This window comes from Crotalus tigris, unplaced genomic scaffold (assembly GCF_016545835.1).
Source record: "Crotalus tigris isolate CLP2741 ecotype Arizona unplaced genomic scaffold, ASM1654583v1 scf7180000018941.1685476, whole genome shotgun sequence".
NCBI classification, from domain to species: domain Eukaryota; kingdom Metazoa; phylum Chordata; class Lepidosauria; order Squamata; family Viperidae; genus Crotalus; species Crotalus tigris.
In genome coordinates, this window is record NW_024097285.1 from 556,735 (window position 1) to 573,859 (window position 17,125).

The 17,125-nt window shown below is 40.3% G+C and overlaps 1 long non-coding RNA gene across 1 annotated transcript in view; it reads left to right on the forward strand.

The window, feature by feature from the left end:
• The window catches only part of LOC120314540, a 153,917-nt gene that overhangs the window by 130,804 nt on the left and 5,988 nt on the right, over window positions 1-17,125 (forward strand). The window lies entirely within an intron of this gene.

Genomic DNA, 17,125 nt, shown 5'->3' on the forward strand with positions numbered 1-17,125 from the left:
TGACAGCTCCGGGGAGTCCCATCATTGAAGGGAGTTCAAGTCTCTGAAATGGAAGAAGAAGCCATATAATTCTCTGGCATGGAGGCGTGCCCATGGCACAATTTGCACGCAGGACACCGTCTTCCCCAGTAGCTGTGATAGGGAGGTCAATGTGACTACTCTGTCCCTTCAGATCCGATGTACAAGAGTCTGAATAGAGTTCCTTCGGTCCTGAGATAGGTAGACCGTACAATTGTCCGTGTCTATAACAGCGCCCAAATGGAGGAGCCGGGTTGTTGTATGACTTTTCTGGAAATTAACAGAAAACCCGTGCTCCTGAAAGACCTTGATGACTAGGGCGAGGTCTGACTGAGCATTTCGGAATGATGATGACTGAATTAGTATGTCATCTAAATAGCATTGAATTCTGATTGGAATTTGTCTAAGGTGGACTGTGAGCACTGTCAGTACCTTGTAAATACCCTTGGTGTCGATGAGAGGCCAAATGGTAGGGCTCTGTACTGGTAGTGGCGTTGGGCATAGCTGAATCTGAGGAATTTGCGGTGGTTAGGAAAAATGTATCAGTTAGGTCTATTGAGGTAAGAAAGTCACCTTGCCTGATGCTGGCCAGGATTGATTGAAGTGGTTGCATCTTAAACTTCTTATACCTCAAGTAAGGTCTAGACCTTTCAAGTCTAAGATTGCCCTCCAGCCCCCCAAGTCTTAGGGATGACGAAGAGGTTTGAGTAAAACCCTCGTCCTTCTTGGTCTTGTGTACTGGTTCAATTGCTCGTATTTGTAATAAATGAGCTATGGCCTCTGACATAAAGTCAGCCCTGGACCTGCTCGTTGGGATAGGGCAAGAGCGGAATTTGTCAGGTGGTTGAGAACAAAATTCTAGTCTCAAGCCTTGCATGACGGTGTCTAACACCCATGCATCTGTAGTGATGGCTGACCAAGTGCTGGAATAAGGGGCCAGCCGGCATCTGTAGTGGTGACTGCCCAAGTGCTGGAATAAGGGGCCAGCCAGCTTCCTATGGGAAGTGAGACTGTGAGATCACTTGCCTCGTTTAGAGGAACGGCCCCTCGGCCTTGAAGGGGCCGCTTGGCCTGGATCTGTGGTCTGCTTCTGCATGCTGAACGATCCTGCTGTCGTTCTTGTCTCTGAAAGGAATAGAGGGATGCCTGGGCCCAGTCCCAGGATGGAGCTGGTCGAAAGGCAGCCTCCTGTAATTGCTCTGTGACATGAGTTAACCAGAGTTTTACGTTGTCCTTACCTTCAGTTAAGTATGGTTCTAGTGCCTTACCAAAGAGATGTCCACCTGTGTAAGGTTTAGAGGCCAGACACCACTTGGTCTTGGTGTCTGCTCGCCAATTCCTGGGTCAAAGGAGCCTTCATGCTGAGATGTCTGCAGCGATGGTCCGGCAGTGTATCTAGCCATGTGCAGAGAAGCGTCGGCTAGGTACTGGGACATAGCCACTAACTTACCCAGATTTTGGTGAGCTCTGAACTGGTCCGGAGGGATCCTGTCCTAGAGCTCACGTAACCCAAGGGCTGAAGCCCTGGCGAAGAAGGTCATGGACGTTGCCGCCTTTGTTGCCCAGGCTGATGCCAGATGCGAACTACGCAATGCGGAGTCAATCTTTTTATCCTCCGCCCTAAGTGCCTCATTTATATCCCCAGGAATGTTAGCATTGGGAAACAATGAGTTCAATGACTCATCAATCTCAGGGACCTCCAATAGGGAGGTCAGAGAAGGGGCAACATTGAATAATGTCTTCTCTACGGCACCAGGGCTTGAGAGGGATCCTAACTTCTCCCATTGCTTTTAACATGGGGACCCTTGGATGTTGTAGGTGGGCCTCCTGCTCTTGAGGGAGGTTTGCAGTTGTGCAGGCCTTGATTAGCAGGGAAATAAAAGTGAATGGTCAAAGAGACCGACAGGAGGGGTGGGGTCAGATGAAGTGATACTTTCATCCTCTGACATAATCAGGCCCGATGGTTCAGCCCTTGTTGATTCTAGATCTGATGAAAGTTCATCCCTGATATCTGGAGATTGGAATGATACATGGATTGTAGGGTGGCTGTTGGGCATGGGAAGCCATGAATTGAGCCACAGCCTGAGCTATCATGGACTGAAGGTAGTCCGGGATTAGAGTCTGGTTCTCAGGGGGGTGAAGCCCTGCTGCAGTGGGGGTGAATGTGGTCTGGGGGCCCACATTAAGGGTGTCCTGGCTAGTCAAGCCTGTCCCTGGGCCCGCCCTTGTGGCTGATTCTAGTTGGGAAATTCCCCTGGGGGGAGACCAGGCCCCTGGGGCTGAGGCACAATGTGAGGAAGGGGTTCAAAAATGGGCCTTCCCGTTGTGCCTGTCTGACCTGGGGAGGCCACTCTCAGTCTCTGGGACTCCTCCTCCCTCATCTGTGGATTATTGGTTTCCCTGCTTGCCCTGGCTTGCTTGGTGGTGTCCTTTCCACTTGCCTCTGTTTGATGTTTCCTCTTGGCCGGCTTGTTGGTTTTCTCTGCCATGATGAGTCTGCTCTGGTAAAACGCCCCCCCTCGGCGCTGTAACTCACCAAGGGAGCCTGCAGAGATGATTCGGCCCGTGAGGGGGGTGGGCAGGGGATTGGTGGGCACTGCGTCCTTGGGAGCGAGCTGGCCCTCCCCCGTGCAATCCGCTGTGGAGATGATGCAGACAAATTTAGAGGCCTCTGCCTCAAGTGGTCATACACTGCCCTCAGGAGTGAGCTACAGGCAGTCTGGGCCTCAGTCAGTTACAAAATGGCCGCCGTGAGTCAATTCAAAATGGCGGCCACAGAGTTTGCACCAAAAAAACGGCCATTAGGAGAAGAAGGCCTTGAGGCCTGAGGCCTAAGCTGCGATGAGCCCTCGTTCCGAGGAATCGCTTGGGCTCCTAACGCAGCGAATGGATTCCAAAAAAACGGCCATTAGAAGAAGAAGACCTTGAGGCCTGAGGCCTAAGCTGCGATGAACCCTCGTTCCGAGGAATCGCTTGGGCTCCTAACGCAGCGAATGGATTACAATTAGGTGAGCTGAGAGAGGCTGAGGCAAGCCAAGGCCTAGTAAGGCCTCCAGGCTCCGAAATTGGATCGATGCCAAAAACTTTCTCCTGCTGCTGGGGCAGTCTGCTGAGGCCGAGGGACCTAGAAAAGTCTCCCTCCAGGCCTGACGAGCCTCGGCATCGCTTGCGGAGCCCCCCAGTCAATTGACAAGCTTACCCCTGCCTCTAAGGCCTCCAGGCTCTGGTTAGAAGAACGGAGCCTCTGATGCAGAGGAACGGCCCCTGGTAGGAGATTTCTCTTGCTTCTGATTGTGAAGCTGAAAGGCTCTCAAAGGGAGAAAGGGAAAGTCCCCCCCCCCCCAAAGGGAGGTTTGTCAGCCTGTCAGCCTGCTAGGCTACAGGTTGGGATGATCACTGGAAAAAAAAAATTTTTTTTTAAATTATCAAATCTATTAATAAAAATGGTTAGCACTAAGCTAAAGGGAATAAAATAAATAGGAGTACACAGTCTTCTGCTCCAGGAGCGAAGAAAAAACGCGTCTTAGAGCAAAGAGACTAAGTCTAAAACTGGGGTGCAGTTGGCACAGAGGGGGCGGTACTAAATTTCAGATTTAGTCTAATTGGAGCAGATAGATTAAGACAACCCATCCGTGGGTTCTCCATCCAATCATGCTGGAGAATAGCAATCTAGGGGCTAACTGGTCCACACTGCTGTCTCCAGTCTGCGGCTCGCATTTTGCTTCTGTTTCTTCATTTTTCAAACACATCATGGCTGACAGTTCTTCAAACACTCTCTTCTGATAATTAAAGGACAGACTTTATTCAAAAGCCTGAAAATTGCCCAAATAACATAGTGTGTGTGTGTGTGTGTGTGTGTGTGTGTGTGTGTGTGTGTGGTTTCAAATAAAGTTGGCTTTTGTATACTTAATTTGTGAAGTCAACTCATTCTAATTTTGTCAGCTGTTTTAACAATGCCATTGTTACAGCTCTTACTGCTCCAATAATTATGTGGGAAAAAAATTACCAGTTTATTCTATAATTTCTGTATATCTGTATATTAACTATCAACATTTTCCAATCTTTTCCAGTTCCTTTAGACCTCATCTAGTATTGCCACGTTGTAAGAAAAAGTTGTTTTTCTTCAACTATTGTGATGTTTAGCACATTGAGTCATCAATCTCATGTTTCTCTGCATAATCTACTTTGGCTTTATTTCTGTTTTTTAATGTTCAGTTTTAAAATATTTGTTGCTAATACTACTTCTTGAGCTGCAAAAATTAAGCCCTTTGTTTTTCTTCTTGGTGGATCCAATCTCAAGCCATTGCTAAATTTTATGACTATTCCCTTTGCCTTCAATTTCTTTCAGATATTGATCAGGTTTAGCTTTCCAATGGTTCATTCACTTTTGTAACTCTTCATTTTCATGCACCACTTTTGATTCAAAATATTTTCTTTGCAGAAATTTATTAACATCCTTCTACTTATTTTTATGTAATCATTCAAACCTATGAGTTTATCTTCCAGCATCTGCTTTATCTGCAACAATTTCCCATGGTAAGAACAAGCAATCTACAGGGGGTTGTAGTATGTCCTAAGTTTTTTGATCTTGCACACTAAAGTATCTGGTTCTACTTATGTGCTTAGTCAACAATATCTGCTATATAGGAACAGCTGAAGTATTAATGGCTTTGATTTTGTTACCACCATTCAAGTTTGATTTTAAAACTTTACTAAGTTGTTTTATATATTCAACACTGGTTTTCTTTGTAACATGAGCATGCAAAATATTGCTTCTAAAACACACCAATATTTCTAACTTCCTTTCACTGGAAATACTTTGATTTTAGCACAATTCCATAGTTCAGTACCATCTAAGCATTCTTTTTTACCCCTTTTATTCTGTCAGCATTGTACTCTTATCCAATCCAAATTCCATTTTGATATCATTAGTAAATATTTGAACTGTATCCAAAAGCAACTATATTTTCAAATCATCCATGCAGAGCACATGTGAGTCTTTTGTTCCTTGTTTTGACAAATTATAGCCAGATAACATTTTATTCAAAATTATCAGTGAAATCGGAGCCATATTAAAAATCAAGGAAAACAGAAAGTCTCATTGAAAAATTATTTCTTCCAAGTGCTTCTGTATCTGTCATCAGTACTGTTTTCTATTTTTTCATTGCCTTTTTTTATTGAACTGTTTAAAAACATTTTTCTCATTAATTCCAAAATTTCTAAACATTTTATAAACCAACTATACGGTAGTGAATTGAATGTTTTTGTAATCAATCCAAGCCATGGAAATCAATCAAAAGTTGGTCCTTTGTAGCTTGAGAATTGTTGAATTATTATCAATATTGTTTCAAGGGTGGTAAAATGTTTAGCTCTGACTTTAGATATAGAATTTCCAACTTCCAAAATTATGCCCTTATCTAATCCTAGCTCCTCTCTGCCATTTGTTGAGGTAGGGCAAGATATATGACCAAGTCCTCAACATTTTTATTTTTCTCTGTGTATGGCCCTAATCATGCAGTACACCTATATACGAAGAACTAGACATCCTACTTTTTAAAAAAAAACACTTATTTTTTAAAGTTATTTCTTACCCTTTTGATGTATAGAAGTGCCTTGTAGATATCTGGGCTCAACTTATGGTTCTCAGAAGAGAGGCTGATCCACAGTTTAATATTAGATGTCAGGCCAGGAAGTACATTTTTGATTTTCTATACTTATATGGAGCCTCTTGATATGATTATTGTATGAGTGCATTAATTTGAAGTTCAAGCACAAGTTCAAGAAGTTCAAGTGGTGCCCTACTCAGATCTGGCAGAGGTAGATCTCCAATAGTAGGAGATAATAGCACCACACAGTGAATAATTACCTCCCAGTGCAATCACTGATCTATACCTCAGCCTGACTGGTGGTACTTATGACAACTGGGGATGTGCTTGATTTTAAGGAAAACAATTGTTCTCCAGAAACAGAGACTGTGGAAATTATTTTATTCTCTTATTACATATAAGAATATTTAGTGGAATTAGGAAAACAAAAAACAATATACAGCAGGAGATCCTAAGATCCTAAGTCTTTTCCTCCCTCTTCTCTCTCAAAAAGCATTCTCTACTTTTTCCCCAGCACTGTTTTCTAGCAATCACTCACTCCATTGCTCAACAACAAAGTCCTCTCCTTTCTTCTTCCCCTGGGGTGGGGAGAGGGGGGGGAAATAGGTTGATTTATTTTACTAGATGCTTAAAGCCTTTCTTCATGTTTTGGGGGATTTGGACTGTTGCATGGTACATCTCCTTCTGCATCTTTTGCCCAGATCCTCCTCTTCTGGAACTCCTGGCATCCTAGGACAGCCTCGCTCTGTCTCCATCTGCCTTAGTAAAGCACGTCCCTCTGTCTGGGTCTTCACTTCTTCCCAGGAAACTCCTGGCTGATATCTTCACCCTCTGCCTATTCTAATGACCCACAGCAATGTCTCACTCCAGCCACCAGCTTCCTACAGTTACTCCAAAACACTTGTTATCTCAGTGTCTCAAAGTAGCACATGTTCAAAAGAGGCAACATGTCTCTCCATCTTTTTACATTCCCTAACACTTAGGAAGTTGTGTCCACCCATCCCTTTCAGGGCTTTAGAACCCCAATAATTTTATATCGATTTTGGCCAATCAGAATGCTGCTTCCATCTGCTCCATGATAGTCCTGACTAATAGCCAGCTCATCTGCCCTTGTGACAGAACAGCTGCCCTCCAAGGGCTTTCTGAACTTCTTTTTCCCATTTATATTCTTTCCTGCTGCTGGCCACAAAACAACAATAGCAACAGCCCACCTGCTGGCCACAAAACCAATATGTTACAACTTTCACTATTCACAAGTGTACCATATATAATTTTATTAGACAGGCTTCAAGAAAATGAGAAATGATATTCAGTCTGCAGCTCTTGTCTCAATCACAGCAATCAATTTTAAAAGTCACTTTAAAAAAGAGGGAACCAAAACTGTTGGACCTTCCTATGTTTAAGTAATTATTCCTTCTTCCCAATTGGTTATTTTACATATTTTCTATTTATAAGAGGAAGGAAGGGAGGGATCAATCCTATGCAGCTCATTCCTCCCACAAACATGCATACACATACACACACATGCACACACATGCCAATAAATGCAACTGTTATTTCTCTTTATCTCTTTGACTTCTATGATTTTCATTTTTACATGAATCTTCAACACAGGGGAGCCAAATGAAACAAAACTACTGTAGTAGTTTTCAGTTAAATGTAGCAACTGCATTTTTTGCAGCATATTAAAACTGAACAAAGTAACTTTTTTCCAATAATAATTGTCTACAGAGCAACAAGGCATTTCTGCCATTTCCCATGATTCAATTTTTATCATTTACACCAGGGGTAGGCAACCTTGGCTCTTTTATGACTCGTGGACTTCAACTCCCAGAATTCTTGAGCCAGCATGGCTAAGCATAGAAACCTCTCCCTTTCCCCTCAGGGGAAAGTCCACCAGTCATAAAAGAGCCAAGGTTGCCTACCCCTGATTTACACAAACACTTTTCCTTGATTCAGCCCTAATAATTCCATGCTAACTCAAGAGTTTTTGGAGGCCCCAGAAAATTCTTCTTGTAAAGTTATCCTGCACCTGCAACTATGTGGGGGGTAGAGTTATTAAAATGGACTAAAGAGATATCTCACCCACCTTATTCATATACAGTATACTTAAAAACTATTAAAAACCCACCAAAGTAAAAAAAAACTGGGCAGCTAAGGTAGGCAATAAAATGAAACAGATTTTTGGTGACTCACACATCCCAATTAGAGCTGGTTTGGACAGACATTGGGATTGTAAAACTAATGTCACAAATAAGTCTGAATAAATAGCAAATGTCCCATTGGCCAAGAATAAGTAAGGGAAAGGAATTTGAAGAATGATGATTGGAGTCTAGGATTATTTCAAGATTCCTTGGTTCCTATCCCAGCTCCAGATTCTTAGTGGTGAACAAGAAAGCTTGAATATTATAAAAAAACATATGGAATAAAATAACAATCAATTGGATTGGATAGTATTCTATCTGCCAACCAAGTAACAATGGTAAACCAGCATTATAGATTTTAAAGGGGAAATGAGAGAGCAGCTTTCTTCTAAGGCCAGCTGGCAAGTACCAGAAGTTAGATTCAACAGGGACTTTCCTAACTCATAGAACAATCATTCAGTCTCTCTATTTTCCTTGTACTGAGCATGTCTTATGTTGCTCTGAACACTTAAGCTGTTAATGGTATCCTTCGCAACCATAATCATCCTTATGAATTTCAGAGAGATCATAGCAGAACGTAATGTAAGCAAATAAGGCTAATCCAGTGACACAAGAATGCTTTATAACATTCCACAGTTAAATATTAATTAAAAGATTAACATGTGCTTTGAGTTACACTTTTAGAACTGCATTTTTTCAACATGACGGTTATGAATGAGCTTGCTGCTTAAATTGACAATAATTGGAGACATATTAAAACTGGCATAAATATTTTAGTTCTCTCTTTTGCATCAAGTTTTCTACATCATTAATATCATAGACTCAAGAACTGAAGGGATCCTGAAAACTCCATCTTTTGAGGCTCTAGCTCTGTGTTCAATGCAAGATATGCTTAAAATCCAGGAAAATATTCAAAGCTTAAAAAGTTAATACCAAGCTGAAGCTTACCAGGACATAAGGTAACTCTACTGAATTGAATCCAAGGATTCAGTTTGGGGGCACTGACTACTGTTGGGAAGAAGACAAGATGGAAAAATAACAAAATATAAAGACAAAAAAAAAAAAAACACAATGTGACATTCCTATTCAACAGATGTGAGCTAACCTATGTAAATCTGACTCCTTAAGATTCTTATCTTGAGGGTTATTATCAGATCTAATGATGGCAGACTAATGGCAGTGACAGGAATACTATGATCAACATGTGGTGATTCAACTCAGAGGCTGTTTAAATGTCCCAGAATTTTCCCAGAACTTGGGAAAATGCGCTGTAGTAAATTAGAATGACAGGTTCCACATTCAGCTATTCAGTTGAGGGAGCCCAGAGCTAGCATTGAATTGATCACTAAGGACACACAACTATGCAAGAAGATAAATGCTGTGACAGACTGAGGACATGGGTATTCTTTTCCCAAGAAAGCAGGGAAGAGGGAGAAAAACATAGGCTATACTTTCCTCCCTTTCTCACACATTTGATACTTCTTTTCTATATGTGGATTTTGTACAATCTCTTTGCCACAGGCAACTGGTCTGTATAATTTACTGGTTGCTGGTGTATCTAAAAATGTCTTTGGGGATTTGATGCCTTCTGAATGCGAGACCCTGGATGCCCATTTATGTCTATGTATCTGCTTGAATCTAAGCATAGAACAAACATGCCTTGTTAACTGTTTTCTCATGAGTCCCCATGATATTATCTTAATCTTTGAGTGAAACAGGCTTAAGCAGTCTTTAGTTATACTGGAGTTAAAGTAGTATTGCCCCTTTTTTTTTTCAAACTCTGTCCAAGGACATCTTAGGGGGTATGTAAAATATATTAGGATTGTTATTCATTACCTTGGATGGAAATCAGGTGACTGTCAGTAATTGGGAGCAGAGGGAGGACAGGGATCACCAATGAGTTCAGCAAAATCCACACCAGCACTGTTCTCTGGCAACCTAAGGATGCCTAGGTAAGCACTCCAGCTTAGTCTGGGGGAAAGGCCCTATGTCAATTCTTTTCATTTAAATGAGCTCATTTTCCAAGCTGCTTGCTTAGGAGGAGCTTCCAGGGGAATGTCTCTGGGTGTTTTTGTATTCATTTTTCAGCCAGGCAATCATAATGCAAAGCAGAAAAAATAGCAATTCATATGAAACTACAGAATATGTATGCCAATAACGTCTGTGGTTGGTGATTTTATATTTCACATCAGACTACACATAAAGATGATCGCCAATGAATAATAAAAAGGAAAGGATCAGCATAATTGGAATCATGCTATTTTGCATGTATTCTGCACATATGGAAGGGGCATAGGAAACAGGATTGGAATTACTGCATACCCCTGCATACTCCTCACTGGTGTGGAGGATGAGAGACCCCTGGAGTCTCAAGTTACAGGAAAGCTTCAAGAAGCAAAGATCAGCAACTGATTCTTCACATGACTCCCATGAGACAGCCAGCTTGGATCTATTTAGTTTGCAATCTCATATTTGGTTTCCCAGGATTATGCCCACTTGAATTCAGTGGGAATTAGTTTGAGTACATACACCTTTTCTTTCACTTTTTTCTTGGCTTCTTTGAAACCACATCCTTTTGTTAAACTATTATGGAGGACAACAGACATTTTGAAGTCATTCACTGTTTAAAACAGAAACATATGAAGAATGATTAAATTGGTTTGATGCCAATGTTGTAATACTCCAGATAAATATATTTTCACTTTCCATCCCAGGGAAAAGCTATTCTACAATTCTTCTGCATAGTCCATCTTGCAGCCATAAAAAGTCATTTGTGAAGATGCCCCACACCATCAATATCCATTTACTTTTAAGCCACTAATCTCTAACATTTTAACCAAAACAACTGAGAAGGTTTCAAATGAAGAATAGCATAAATTATATTGTTCACTTGAAATGAACAGCAACATAAAAATAGCATCAATGCTATATTGGCAATAAAACTTATAGAAAAATAAGCAATCCAAACAGTTAGGATTTGGCATAATCATTATGTATTACAGTACATGATTCTGCTGGCCTTTGAAAAGTTTCTCAAGACATGGCTTTGTCAGGGGATCTAATAGTGGCAAGAGGAATCCAGTGGTGCCTAAGGATCTAGTGGTAGCATAAAGCCTATTAGCCAGTTGTATTGTTAGTCATTGTATGGATTGTACTTTCCTGCAAATTAAGTTTAAAACTATTTTAATTGCTTTATTGGTTTCATTTTAGTTGTCTATTGTAATCATTTTGGGTTTTTTAATTGTGTGAGTTACCCAGAGACATGTATATGAGACAGGTATGTAGATAGATGTGGCTCAGATCATGAGCTTCTCGTTGCAAAATTTAGGCTTAAATTGAAAAAATTAGGGAAAAGCACTAGGCCACTCAGGTATGAACTAAATCATATTCCTAATGAATATACAGTAGAGGTGACAAATAGATTTAAGGAATTAGATCTGATAGACAGAGTGTCTGAAGAACTATGGATGGAAGTTTGCAACATTGTACAAGAGGTAGCAACTAAAACCATCCCAAAGAAAAAGAAATGCAAGAAAGCAAAATGGCTGTCTGAGGAAGCTTTGCAAATAGCTGAGGAAAGAAGGGAAGCGAAAGGCAAAGGAGAAAGAGAAAGATACACCCAATTGAATGCAGAATTCCAGAGAGTAGCTAGAAGAGATAAGAATGCCTTCTTAAATGAACAGTGCAAAGAAATAGAAGAAAACAACAGAATAGGGAGGACCAGAGATCTCTTCAAGAAAATTGGAGATATGAAGGGAACGTTTCATGCAAAGATGGGCATGATAAAGGACCAAAATGGCAGGGACCTAACAGAGGCAGAAGAGATTAAGAAGAGATGGCAAAACTACACAGAAGAACTATACAAGAATGAGCTTAACGTCCCAGATAACCACAATGAGATGGTCACTGACCTCGAACCAGACATCCTAGAATGTGAAGTGAAATGGGCCTTAGAAAATCTGAGCAACAACAAAGCTAGTGGAGGTGACAGTATTCCAGCTGAGCTATTCAAAATCTTAAAAGACGATGCAGTAAAAGTGCTACACTCAATTTGCCAGCAAATTTGGAAAACTCAACAGTGGCCACAGGATTGGAAAAGGTCAGTTTACATTCCAATTCCAAAGAAAGGCAATGCCAAAGAATGTTCAAACTATCGCACCATTGCACTCATTTCACATGCTAGTAAAGTTATGCTTAAAATCCTACAAGCTAGACTCCAGCAGTATGTGGATCGAGAACTACCAGAAGTACAGGCAGGATTTCGAAGAGGCAGAGGAACTAGAGATCAAATTGCCAACATACGCTGGATCATGGAGAAAGCTAGGGAGTTCCAGAAAAACATCTACTTCTGCTTCATTGACTATGCTAAAGCCTTTGATTGTGTGGATCACAACAAATTGTGGCAAGTTCTTAAAGAGATGGGAAGTACCAGACCATCTTATTTGTCTCTTGAGAAACCTATATATGGGTCAAGAAGCAACAATGAGAACTGGACACGGAACCACTGATTGGTTCAAAATTGGAAAAGGAGTCCGGCAAGGCTGTATACTGTCGCCCTGCCTATTTAACTTATATGCAGAGCACATCATGAGAAAGGCAGGGCTAGATGAAACAAAAGTTGGAATTAAGATTGCCGGGAGAAATATCAACAACCTAAGATATGCAGATGATACCACGCTAATGGCAGAAAGTGAAGAGGAACTAAAGAGCCTCTTGATGCGGGTGAAGAAGGAGAGTGCAAAAGTTGGCTTGAAACTCAACATTAAGAAAACCAAAATCATGGCATCCGGCCCTCTCAATTCCTGGCAAATAGATGGGGAAGAAATGGAGGTAGTGACAGATTTTATTTTTCTGGGCTCCAAGATCACCTCAGATGGGGACTGCAGCCAAGAAATTAAAAGACGCTTGCTCCTGGGGAGGAAAGCTATGGCAAATCTAGACAGCATACTAAAAAGCAGAGACATCACCCTGCCAACAAAAGTGCGTATAGTCCAGGCCATGGTTTTCCCAGTTGCAATGTATGGCTGTGAAAGTTGGACCATAAGAAAGGCTGAGCGCCAAAGAATTGAGGCCTTTGAACTATGGTGCTGGAGAAGACTCCTGCGAAGGCGTTCAAACCGGTCAGTCCTAGAAGAGATCAACCCCGACTGCTCTTTAGAAGGCCAGATCCTGAAGTTGAAACTCAAGTACTTTGGCCACCTAATAAGAAAGAAGGACTAACTGGAGAAGAGTCTAATGCTGGGAAAGAGTGAGGGCAATAGAAGAAAGGAACGACAGAGAATGAGGTGGATGGATGGAGTCACTGAAGCAGTAGGCGTGAGCTTAAAGGGACTCCAGAAGATAGTAGAAGACAGAAAGGCCTGGAGGAACACTGTCCATGGGGTCGCGATGGGTCGGACACGACTTCGCAATTAACAACAACAACAACAAATGTAGATAGATAGATAGATAGATAGATAGATAGATAGATAGATAGATAGATAGATAGATAGGTAGGTAGGTAGGTAGGTAGGTAGGTAGGTAGGTAGGTAGGTAGGTAGGTAGGTAGATAGATAGATAGATAGATAGATAGATAGATAGATAGATAGATAGATAGATAGATAGATAGATAGATAGATAGATAAACTTATTATATAACAAACTAGAAAGAGATCAGTTCTCATGAGCCAATCTGAAGTTCAAGGTTTATGTGCACAACTGGGTTGTCCTATTGCCAAAACAGGCAGCCAACTGGAGGGCAGAAGTGGACATCATCCTCTTTTGATATTGTTGATCAGTATCAGTGTCAACAGTATAAATCTTCATATTTCTAGCTTCTATTATCTTCAAGATCTTGAAATGGACACCTAATATTAGAACCATCATTAAAAAGGCACAACAAATAATGTTCTTCCTGTATCAACTCAGAAAACTCAGATTGCCCAAGTATCTGCTGATGTCATTCTACAAAGGAATTATTGAGTCTGTCATTCTTACCTCAGTAACTTTCTGGCTTGGCACAGCAGTCAAACAGGACAGGTACAGACTTCAACAGATAGTTAGAACTGCAGAAAAAAACAATCACAACCAGCCTGGCTTCCATGAGGATCTGCATACTGCATGAACTAGAAAGAGGGCTGAGAAAATATCTACAGACCTCTTGCATCCTGGACATGCTGCTATAGAGCATTGCATGCCAAAACAACTAGACACAAAGATAGTTTTTCTCCCATGCTGAACTCTTAATTCCCACAGCATTGCCTGATTTCTCACCTTCTCATCTTTCCTACTATTTTCTCCTATTGGTTTTTTATGATTTATCAATTGTTGTTTGTAACTTATAATTATTGTAACTGTGATTTATGATCTATGATCTATTACTTGCTGTTTATATGTACATTGTGAATTTATGCATCAGAGACAAATTCCTTGTGTGTTCAATGACACTTGACCAATAAAGAGTTCTATTCTATTCTAGTCTATTCCATTCCATTCCATTCCATTCTCCACACTGCCAAAGCAACTTAAGGACATATTATTATGCTCCACTTCCAAAATATTTTTTCTGTATTATGTCCCTTGAGTGCTTCTGTTCATTTCAGATACCTTAGATCCCTTAATTTGTTGGAGACTAAGGCCAGCAATTCATTGGATATTCTCTAAAGGGAGAAACACTCCTTCAACAGAGTTAGTGCTTACCATATTCTCTAATTTCTATGGAGATTCTCAGTCATCCAGGTCATGGTTGTCCCAAAAGTGTTTTTTCAAAAGGCAACTGACTTTCTTTGTTTTTTGCTTGAAAATGTTTCATTTCTCATCCAAAAAGTTTCAGTTCTGAATGAATGGTGGAGAATGAAAGGATTTATAATCCTTGTAGTCATCTGGTTGTTAGCACTCTTTCTGAGAGTTGTTGAGGCCAGTTGGAGGTTTCTCTGTGCTCTCAGGGTCACCTGAATAGTGCAAATAGGTGTGGAACCTTCTTAGAACTGCTGAAAGGACTGTGTTATAAACAGGAGATAGGTGGTGTCATATCCCTCCCCCTCAGTTGAGAGAGGGTGTTCAATCTTAATGTGGATGGCCTCTTTGAGCCCTCTTTCAAACCGTTGGTCATCTCTGTCCAGAATGTGGACTTTGTTGTCTTCAAAAGAGTGACCTTGGTCTTTCAAGTGCAAATGGACTGCTGAATCTTGTCCTGATGGGTTTGTTTTCCTATTTTGTGTCATACATTTGTGAAGTGGTTGTTTTGTTTCTCTAATATACAGCTCTGCACATGTCTAACTGCATTGTACTGCATATATCACATTGCTCAGTTTGTGTCTAGGTATTTTATCCTTAGGATGGACAAGCTTCTACCTTAGTATATTTTTGGGTTTAAAGTATGTATATCTATTGTACTGGTTGAAAATCCCCCTGAGTCTTTTAGTTATGTACACAGAAGCTCTGTTCAGAGTCTCTCTGACTCCAAAAAAAAACCTTTGGGATTGCCCTATGTTTGGTACTCACAGATAGGATATTAATCTTCCCACATTTCATGCATAAATTTCTCTTATCTATAGTTTTCTTTTTAAAAAAAAAACGCTAGCCTGACCTACAAACCAAAGTGAAGCATTATGCTAAAGTAACTAGAATCTGTTGAACATGTCTGCACATCAATTCTGCATGACCAAGATTCAATTGTTTCTCGTGCTATTATTTTGTCATTCCAAATTTTCTTCGTACTCAGTTACAACATCAAAATCTTTTGCATGGTGTAATTATGTTCAATTTTCAATGTAAAAAGTTAAATTGGCTCTCAGGTTACATTTCAGAAAGCAGCCCATTCTTAGAAGTTCCTCAACTGAATCATAGGCAATTAAAATTTCGAAGAGAGACTCCAGATAATTTTCTTAAACAGGATGAAGTCTCAGAAGTAGCTAAAAGTAATTTCCTTTGTGGAAGGCCTGAGAATGTATATTATGTTGTATGAATAATGCATTGTTTGATTTAAACCACCTGAAAAACCAAAGCACGTTGATGTGGAATGGCTACACAGAGCAAAGAGGTGCTTTACAAAGACTTGCACCTTGTTTTCACACTGTTTATTTCATGGGATTAGGAAAGAAACTATGAGAAAGCTGGAATGGAACAGAGAGAACATTTTTGGGTTCTGTTTCTTGCAACACAACTTCTAGCCTGCTCACTATTTTGTTAGTATCTGGCAAATTAACCTCACTTTATCTTTTGGAAGATAGATAAAGAGATGGATGGACAGATGATAAGAGTTCCTGTAGTTGGTGTTGCTCATTTCTTATCAAGGTTCTTAAAGCAGCCTGCAAAAAAAACTAAGTATAATCCAGCCAAAGCATTTTGAAAGCCATCTATTTCAGTGGGAGAATACAGAACATAAAATAAATTATCTTATTCAAGTTAATGACACTTGAGAATTAGACATTTTGGTGGACCACACTTCTTTATTTGAACCTCCCTCTCTAATTTTTTTTAAATTAATAAAAATATCAATGTATAAAATCATCTAAAATACTTTTCTGATAGTTGAAAATGCAGATGAATTTCACTGAATATCTTAACTTTCATTAAAAGAAATATCTTAACTTTTATTAAAAAAAAAAACAAATACAAGGGATGACAACAGATAAGTAACCAGCCTGAGAACTGACAATGAAGACATTGAAGTTGTGGATAGCTCTGCTGTTTAGGATCAATTATCAGCAGTAAAAGAACCAGCAGTCAAGAAATATGCCACAGCCAAGCACATATTAAGGTAGCAGTGAAGGCCTAGAAAAATATAGTTAGAAGCCATGATGTGTCTAAATCTACTAAGATCAGAACCAATTGTTTTCCCTATGAATCTCTGTGGAAGCAGAGTAGAAAGAGTATTGATGCTTTTGAACTTTGTTGGAGAAGACTTGAGAATACTTTGGATAGCCAAGAAAACAAACATATGATTTTTAAACAAATCAATTAAGATCTCTCACACAAAGTACACATGACTAGGCTTGTATTACCTTTGTTTGGATACATTAGCAGTGACCCCTTGAGACAACCATAATGCTGGGAAATGTGCAAAGAAAGAGAAGAGGGTGACCAGCAGCAATGTGGATAGACTTGATCACAGTAGTAATAGGTGCACCATCTGCTGAAGGGTCAGACAAGGGACAAATCATCCTAGAGAAAATTTAACTATGTGATCACTAAGAGTTGACACAGACTTGATGGCATATATTCAATCAGGTAGAACCATGCCAACTTGAGTATGAGGTTAATAAATGCAACACAGTACCGATGTTACAAGTTTATTTGTGCTCTAAAAAATATTGGCAGCCCTTCTGACAACTTCTGTGAGTAGCCTTTACAACATCACAAAATTCTTGAGCATCT